This window comes from Camelina sativa, chromosome 15 (assembly GCF_000633955.1).
Source record: "Camelina sativa cultivar DH55 chromosome 15, Cs, whole genome shotgun sequence".
NCBI lineage: Eukaryota > Viridiplantae > Streptophyta > Magnoliopsida > Brassicales > Brassicaceae > Camelina > Camelina sativa.
The window spans coordinates 9,923,942-9,931,784 of record NC_025699.1 but is presented as its reverse complement, the minus strand read 5'-3'; the positions used below and the strand labels follow the sequence as shown (position 1 = coordinate 9,931,784).

Here is a 7,843-nt window from a genome sequence, read left to right as displayed (position 1 = left end):
ATCCGACCACTCATCTTCCAATGGAAGTATGTAAGCAAATATCTTAGGTAAAAATCGGAAAAAAAATAAATCAAAAATAGTTAATATTCTAAGAAAAATATCTTAGCTAAGAAAAATTTTGGGTTGTACCACGTGTTTACATGTGGTTGGGTAGCGTTTTAGAGTAAAAGGGTAAAAAAACTTGCGCCTGATTTTTTGTTTTCTTCTTCCTTCTCCCTCTCTCTCTCTCTCGCGATGTCTCGTTATCTCCGATGGCGATAGAAGCGATCTTGATCTATCTTGTTTGATTTTAGAGGAGAATCAAGAAGGAACTCTCTCTAATAATCCGCTAGTCATTATCTTCAATCAGAGTTTGGTTGGAGACTCTAGCTTTTGTTGCGATCGGTGTCGCTGTTCTGATTCTTAGCCGTGACGAGAGAGACCTAACGTGCCGTTGAGAGTTTGGGTTGTTGGTTATGGGTTTCAGTGTGGTTTACATATGTCTTCTTCGGATGAGGATGGTGGTCTTGGGTTTACGAATTCGTCGCAGCAGAGTGTTTCGTTAGCTCAATTGGAGGATAGAGGAAGTACTACTAGTAATTTCTTTTTTAGCAGATTTGGATTAGATTTGTGCTTTGTTTGATCTGGAATCAGTGTTTATAATTTCGAATTGTAAGAACCTCTCAGTGTTTATTATATTTCAGATATTTTTTTTTAAACCAAAATATTATTCTTTTCTATTAATAATAACATAATCGAAGAAATATATTTTTTCTAGTAAAATATGAATCTCCAAGTTTCTTATAGAAAATTTTCAAAATAACACTCCAGTCAACATTTTCTGGTACAGTTATTTATTATACAAAATTTAAATATATAAATTTTTTTATTGAATAAAAATTAACAAATACTACCAAAAATTATTACAAATTGATAAGCTATATTAATATAAATAATAAAATAGAAATTCAAAAAAATTTCCTAATATGATTGAATCTATGTTTATCATATTTTATTGAGGTTAAATATTGATTTAAAGAGTTTTTCTTAATGAAATTGAAAACGTATGACTGTAGTATAGTAAAATTGAATCAAATAAAATTATCAAAAAATTTAGTAACTACATATAAAATTATTGTGTATTAAATATTTCTCATTTCAAAGTTTAAAGCAATATATAAATATATATATGACCATAATTTTAGCTAACCAAAATAATTAAAAAATAATAAATTTTACCAAAAACATTTTCTCTTGAAAGATAAATATATTAATTAGAGGAATGAATGTAGAATTATTGAGTAGGAGTTATATTTGAGTTAAATGGAGTTACATGTATTTAAAAGTGAGTTAATTATAAATAAATACTTTAATTTATGTTTGACTTAAAAGGAAAGGAATTCCAAGTGACTCAGTCAAAATTTAAACTTACATATGATTTGATTGTTTTGTTGATATAAACTCAACACTTACACATAATATTCCAAATTTAAAATATTACTTTTGAAGTGCCAAACTAAATTAGTTTTCTTATAAAATTATATGAACTTCAATCTAAAGATTTTTTAAAACTCCAAGGATAACTTCTATCCTTTTGATTTTTTTTTTACTCATCAATTTAATTTATAGTGCTAGATTTCATACTAATTATTTCATCTTTAGAGGATTTAGTTAAATGGTATTTTTAAAATTGTATTATTTTCTATATTTCACTTCCAATTAAACATGATTTCTTTTTGGAATCATTTTTTTCATTTTGCTTAAATCAAAAAGACCAATTTTTCTTAATTAAGTTCTATTTGTTTTCAAAAACCTCAAATCTTAAAAATATAAATATTATATTGATCTTTACAGATTTATTTATTGGCTCACAAAACAAAATAGACTTTATGAATAGAGTTTATAGACTTTACAAAAAAAATAGACTTTATAAATGGATAATTATATTGATCATTATAAATTATTAAAAATGATACATAAATATGTGAGATAACCAGAGTACATAATAGAGAATTAGAGATGGATCTTTTCAACTTCATGACCTTAATGTGTAGTGAATATTGTAGAAGAGTATGAAAAATAATGATTTATAAGATGCTAATCTAAAATATATAATGAAGATAAAACTTTTAAAAACATAAAATAAAAAACAATATAAGATATACACATTATACAAAATCCTAAATTAAAATTTAGAATTAAGCTTTTATAATGATATTTAAATTGACATTTTAGACCAATACAACAACAATCACAAAAAAAAAAAAAAACACAAATTTTTTTTTTGAGATATAGTGGAAGAGGATGAGAGAATGAAAGAATGAGAAACTAAGAAAATAAGAGAATGGGTATTTATAGGAAGAGAAATCATATATATATAAGTAAGATTTCACTCTCTCATTATTGGTCCATTTGTCAATGACTTTAACAAAAAAAATATTTATAAAAAGAAAAACATAAAAAAAAAAAATTGATATATAGTGGAAGAGGATGGAAGAGGATGAGAGAATGAAAGAATGAGAGACTAAAAAAATAAGAGAATGAGTATTTATAGGAAGAGAAGTGATGAAAAATTACATTTAGAAAAATAAGAGTTACAATTCTAATTTACTATTTGTTTTAATACAATTGAATGGAGAAATATAGTTAATGCATAATTTGTATGATTTCAGTTTTATATTAAAATGTGAGTTAAATGTCAAAATTAAATGTTTTTTAATTTGTGGTCTAATATAATATTTTTTTGTTAAAGTCATTGCCAAGTAGACCAATAATGAGAGAGAGTTAAATGTCAAAATTAAATGTTTTTTAATTTGTGGTTTAATATAAATATCTTTTTTGTTAAAGTCATTGCCAAGTGGACCAATAATGAGAGAGTGAAACCTTAGTTTTGTATATATGATTTTGAATTGTGGAATCTAAGTTTTTTATAGGTTAATGTTAGTTGATGCTATATATGTATAGGGAAAAATGTCATAAAAATCCCCAACTTTCAAATTTGGGATGTTTTAATCACCAACTTTCAAGATGCCATTTTAATCACAAACTTTTCCTTGACTTGGTCATAAAATAGCAAATTTTTGTTGACCAAGCTGTTTTAGGCACGTCGTTTATTCTCTGTTAAAGATCTCAAAAACAGAGTAAAATTATATGTTATCTGCTACCGTTTTGCATAAACGACCATGTTTTTGACGCTAAAAACAACATTTTTTACCAAATTGAAAAAACTAAATTCCCAAATCAATTCCAATTTCACAAATCCATAACCTTTGAAAGATATCCCAAATGCTCTCTACACATCGATGGTACACCACACTCACCGACACAACCAGATGTGTCAAAACTTGAACTTGAACTCATCGGAACAGAGAGATTGCATAAGACATATTGGTATTATAGAAAGAATTTGGGGTTTTTTTCTAGGGTTAGGGATTTAATAAACGTCGTGCCTAAAACGGCGTAGTCAACAAAACTTTACTATTTTATGGTCAAGTCAACAGAAAGTTTGTGATTAAAATGGCATCCTGAAAATTGGTGATTAAAACATCCCAAATTTGAAAGTTGGGGATTTTTATGACATTTTTCCCTATATGTATATGTGAATCCATGTAACTTTTCGTGTGACCTTTTTCATACTGATCAAGAACATGCTTTGGTCGCAGTTGAACATGGTCGAATCATAAAGCTTTTGGATACCGTAGCGGTACTGGTCGTGGGTAACCTTTTTTTTTTCTTTTTTCTGTCCACTACTTTGGTTACTGCTTTGTTGTTTAACTTCTAATATTTGTGAATCTTTTTGTTTTGTTTTGTTTAGTACTGGAGAACTGGAGAACTACTGAAGATGACATTGCATCCAAAGAAGCCGAAGAGCAAGCACAAAAAGAAGCTGAAGACAAGATACAGTCATCGATTACAGCTATTGCAATATCTTATGAACTCCTCCTATGTAAAGTTTTCATGTTTGCTAATTAGAAAAACTCATATTGTTTGTTGTAATAGGAGATGTCTCTGGAAGAGTTTCCAGAGTATGAGAAAATCCTCGAGGAGAAGAAGAAGGCTCTGCAAGCCACTAAGGTCGAGGAAAGAAAAGTTGACAAACCAAAGTGTTTGAGTCTATGCAACAGCTTTCTAACAAGAAGACTACCGAGGAGAAAATATTCGTCAAGCTGGTCCGAAATCTTATACTTGTTGTTTTCTTTCTCGGTTCCCTTTGCCGTAATGGAGCAATAGTTAACCTTTTGTATCTTATTGGTTCAAGGATCTGACATGGACAAACGTAAAGATGCTGCCGAGAAGACCAAAAAGGTCTGCCTTTTTTCTCTTTGCTTACATCTTTACCATTGGAGATGTCCTATGTGATCATTTGATTCCCCTGTTCAGATTTTCTAAAAAACTGATGAAACTAATATCCGAAATTCCGAATTATTGTTTGATTACTGAACATATGAGAAAACTTTCATCAAGAACAAAAGTTTAAGCTCATTCGGTTTGAGAAAATTCTTGTTACCCTCAAATTAATTTTATAATGTAAACTATCATTTGCGGTATGAACAGGTATGCGCCAAGAGTTGACTATATGTATAGTCTTCGTCTAAATCTAAGTTCAGCAAGGCTTTAGTAAGATTCGATCGTGACTGATTATGTATATTTTAAAATGTATTCGTCAGCTAACTTATATATATATACGTTGGTCTGGTTAATATTGCAAAACACAAGATTCATGTTCAGTTTTTGTATAAGCCATGCATTTGATCAAATGACATCGGTATAGTTTGAGACCAACTCCAACCCATCTCCATTTTTACCTCCAAACTTCATTTTGGAGAAAAACCTTCTCCAACCCCCACTTTATTTCCATCTCCAAAATAGAGATCTCTATATTTGTTTCTATATTTGGAGACTTTTAATTTATTTTTCCATTTTGGAGTTGAGCTTTTTTATTTGCAAATCAGTCCTTTAAATTTATATAGATTTATATTTTATATCTAAATACAGTTAAATATTATTATTTTCTACTTAAACTTTTAAATAATAATTTTAAAATTTAACAATTAACATATATAACATAGAAAATAGACAATACAAACAAAAGTACAAAATAACATTACTACCAATAAAATTTAAAACACATAATATGACTTAAACTGAAGATTAAAAACAACTTAATACAACAAATACTAATAATTGATGAATATTGTGTAATGTAATGTTGTTCAATAATAAATTTTAAATATACATAACATGCTAAAATTTTTTTTTTTTGCTCAAAAAAATAATTGGATCAAATTTTTAATTTTAATAAATAAAGGATCATTATATAAATTAATAATAAGATATAAGAAGAATATTCTAAGAATATTATTTTTTGGAGTAAAAAATGAAGAAATAGGTTGGAGTAAAACCATCTCCAAAATAGAGTTACTCTAAAATAGAGTAAAAAATGGGGAAATGGGTTGAAGATGCCCTGAACTACGATGTTAATGACCTTAAAAATTGCATACAGCAATCATTAAGCCACAATACCAAAGCTTTATAATTGACCTAGTGTTGTTACTTGACGACAAAAACAAAAACCAAAACTAGATTCACTAGCGTGGTAAAATATAAAACTATAAATACTATAAACTAATGGTCTGCAGTCCGAAGTCCTGTACTAATGGTCTGCAGTCCGAAGTCTGTACTATAAACTATAAATACAAAACAAAACCAAAAAAAAGCGATATATCCGAAGTCTGTACATATCACCCCAAAAAAACAAAAAACGATATGTCCAAAGTCCAAACCAATGCATGAATCACCAAAGTCTATGCACCAATCACCTAAAATCGATATCTCCAAAGCAGTGCCGGCTTAAACATATTACATGCCCCTGGGCAAATTAAAAAAAAATGCCCCTTAACCTATAGAAAAACTTACTAATTATTTTTTGGTTCTCTTTGGTTCATATAATTTTTTTTTTTGCCCCTTTCTAGCTTACAAATTTTTTTTTGTACCCCTTTAACTTACAAAGTTTTTTTTTGTGCCTCTTTTAACTTACAAATATTTTTTTTGTGCCCCTTCTATTATACGTATATGCTCCTTTAATTTATGTACCCGGGGCGGTCGCACTGCCCGCCCACCTAGTTAAGCCGGCACTGCTCCAAAGCCTTCGCACCAATCACCTAAAATCGATATCTCCAAAGCCTACGTAAAAGACAAGCGATATCTCCGAAGCCACGGTATATCTGTATAAATACATAACTCTCGCTTCTGCAAGTAAGAGCATCTGCAATTAGCAGCATTCTAGTTCTAGAAACATCCAAACACAGCATAAAGCTCTTTTCACTTAGCCTCCAAAGTTTTCTTGCTTGTAACAATGGGGGATATTGATCCAAGTTACGTCCAAGCACCAGAGCATAGAAGAGATTCGAATTTCATCCCGAACCAACCCGAAGAAATACGTGTGATTGATCTCTCGCGCCTCGATGATCCCGAAGATGTCCAAAACGTTATCTCCGAGATCGGTGACGCTTGTGAGAAATGGGGATTCTTTCAGGTGATCAATCATGGTGTGCCTTGCGCCGCAAGGCAACGTGTGGAGAAGAGTGCGAAGATGTTTTTCGATTTGCCAAAGCAAGAGAAGGTCAAGGTGAAGAGAGACGAGGTGAATCAAGTAGGGTATCACGATGGCGAACACACGATAAACGTTAAAGACTGGAAAGAAGTGTTCGATATATATTTCAACAATCCAGTGGTTATTCCTTCATCCACTGATCCTGAAGACGAAGGTATAAGGCTTGTTTACAACAAGTGGCCTCAGTTTCCTTCTGATTTCAGGTAACTCCTTTTTAACAAAGTAATTCGAGCCTCATGTTTACCAAATCAATTGGAGTCACATTAATCCTATCCTCCTAAGTCCTAACGCTGCATCCACCAATGTATATGACAAGCTTATAACTTACACATAGCACACAAGATTCGGATGAAATGATTTTGTTTGTTATTATTCAATTATGTAAGCTAATTTTTTTTTCTTTATTTTGTTTGTTCTGTTTTATTATTAGGGAAGCATGCNGACACGCTGAGAAATTAGCAATGAAGCTCTTAGAACTAATTTCATTAAGCTTAGGCTTACCAAAAGAGCGTTTTAACGATTACTTCAAAGAACAAATGAGTTTTTTCAGATTAAATCGTTATCCACCATGTCCAAGACCTGACCTAGCTTTAGGTAATGGTCACCACAAAGACCCTGACGTATTAGGTTTACTGGCTCAAGATGACGTTGGGGGATTACAAGTGAAACGTAGATCGGACGGTGTTTGGTTTCCCGTTAGACCCGTCCCTGATGCTCTTGTCATCAATTTAGGCACCTGTATGGAGGTAATTAATTTCATATATACACAACATTACGAGATTCTAGCTATTATAATTAATGAGTATTACTATTACTATTACTAACAATAAAAATGATAACATAGGTATGGACGAATGATAAGTACTGGAGCGCAGAGCATAGAGTGGTGGTGAACACAACGAGAGAGATACTCCATACCATTCTTCTTGTTGTCTTCACATGATGTGGAAGTGAAGCCATTAGAAGAGCTTGTGAGTCCTGAAAACCCTCCAAGGTACAAAGGCTATAAATGGGGTAAGTTCTACGCCAGTAGGAACAGAAGCAATTTTCAAAGACAGGATATCGAAAACATTCAAACTGATGACTTCAAAGTTGTGAAAGAATAGACTATATGTCAATGGTTTTATCTTTTACCAATCATATTAATCAAATAATGTGTGTGAGTGTGGATTTGTGTCAGAACTTATAAATTGGATAACTTCTGTGTATTGGAAGTAGCAGGATTTGTATGTGATTAAGATTTCTTTTCTT

At 30.8% G+C, this 7,843-nt stretch overlaps 1 pseudogene; it reads left to right on the top strand.

Moving 5' to 3' along the window:
- On the top strand, nt 6,169-7,843 carry LOC104746288 (annotated as a pseudogene).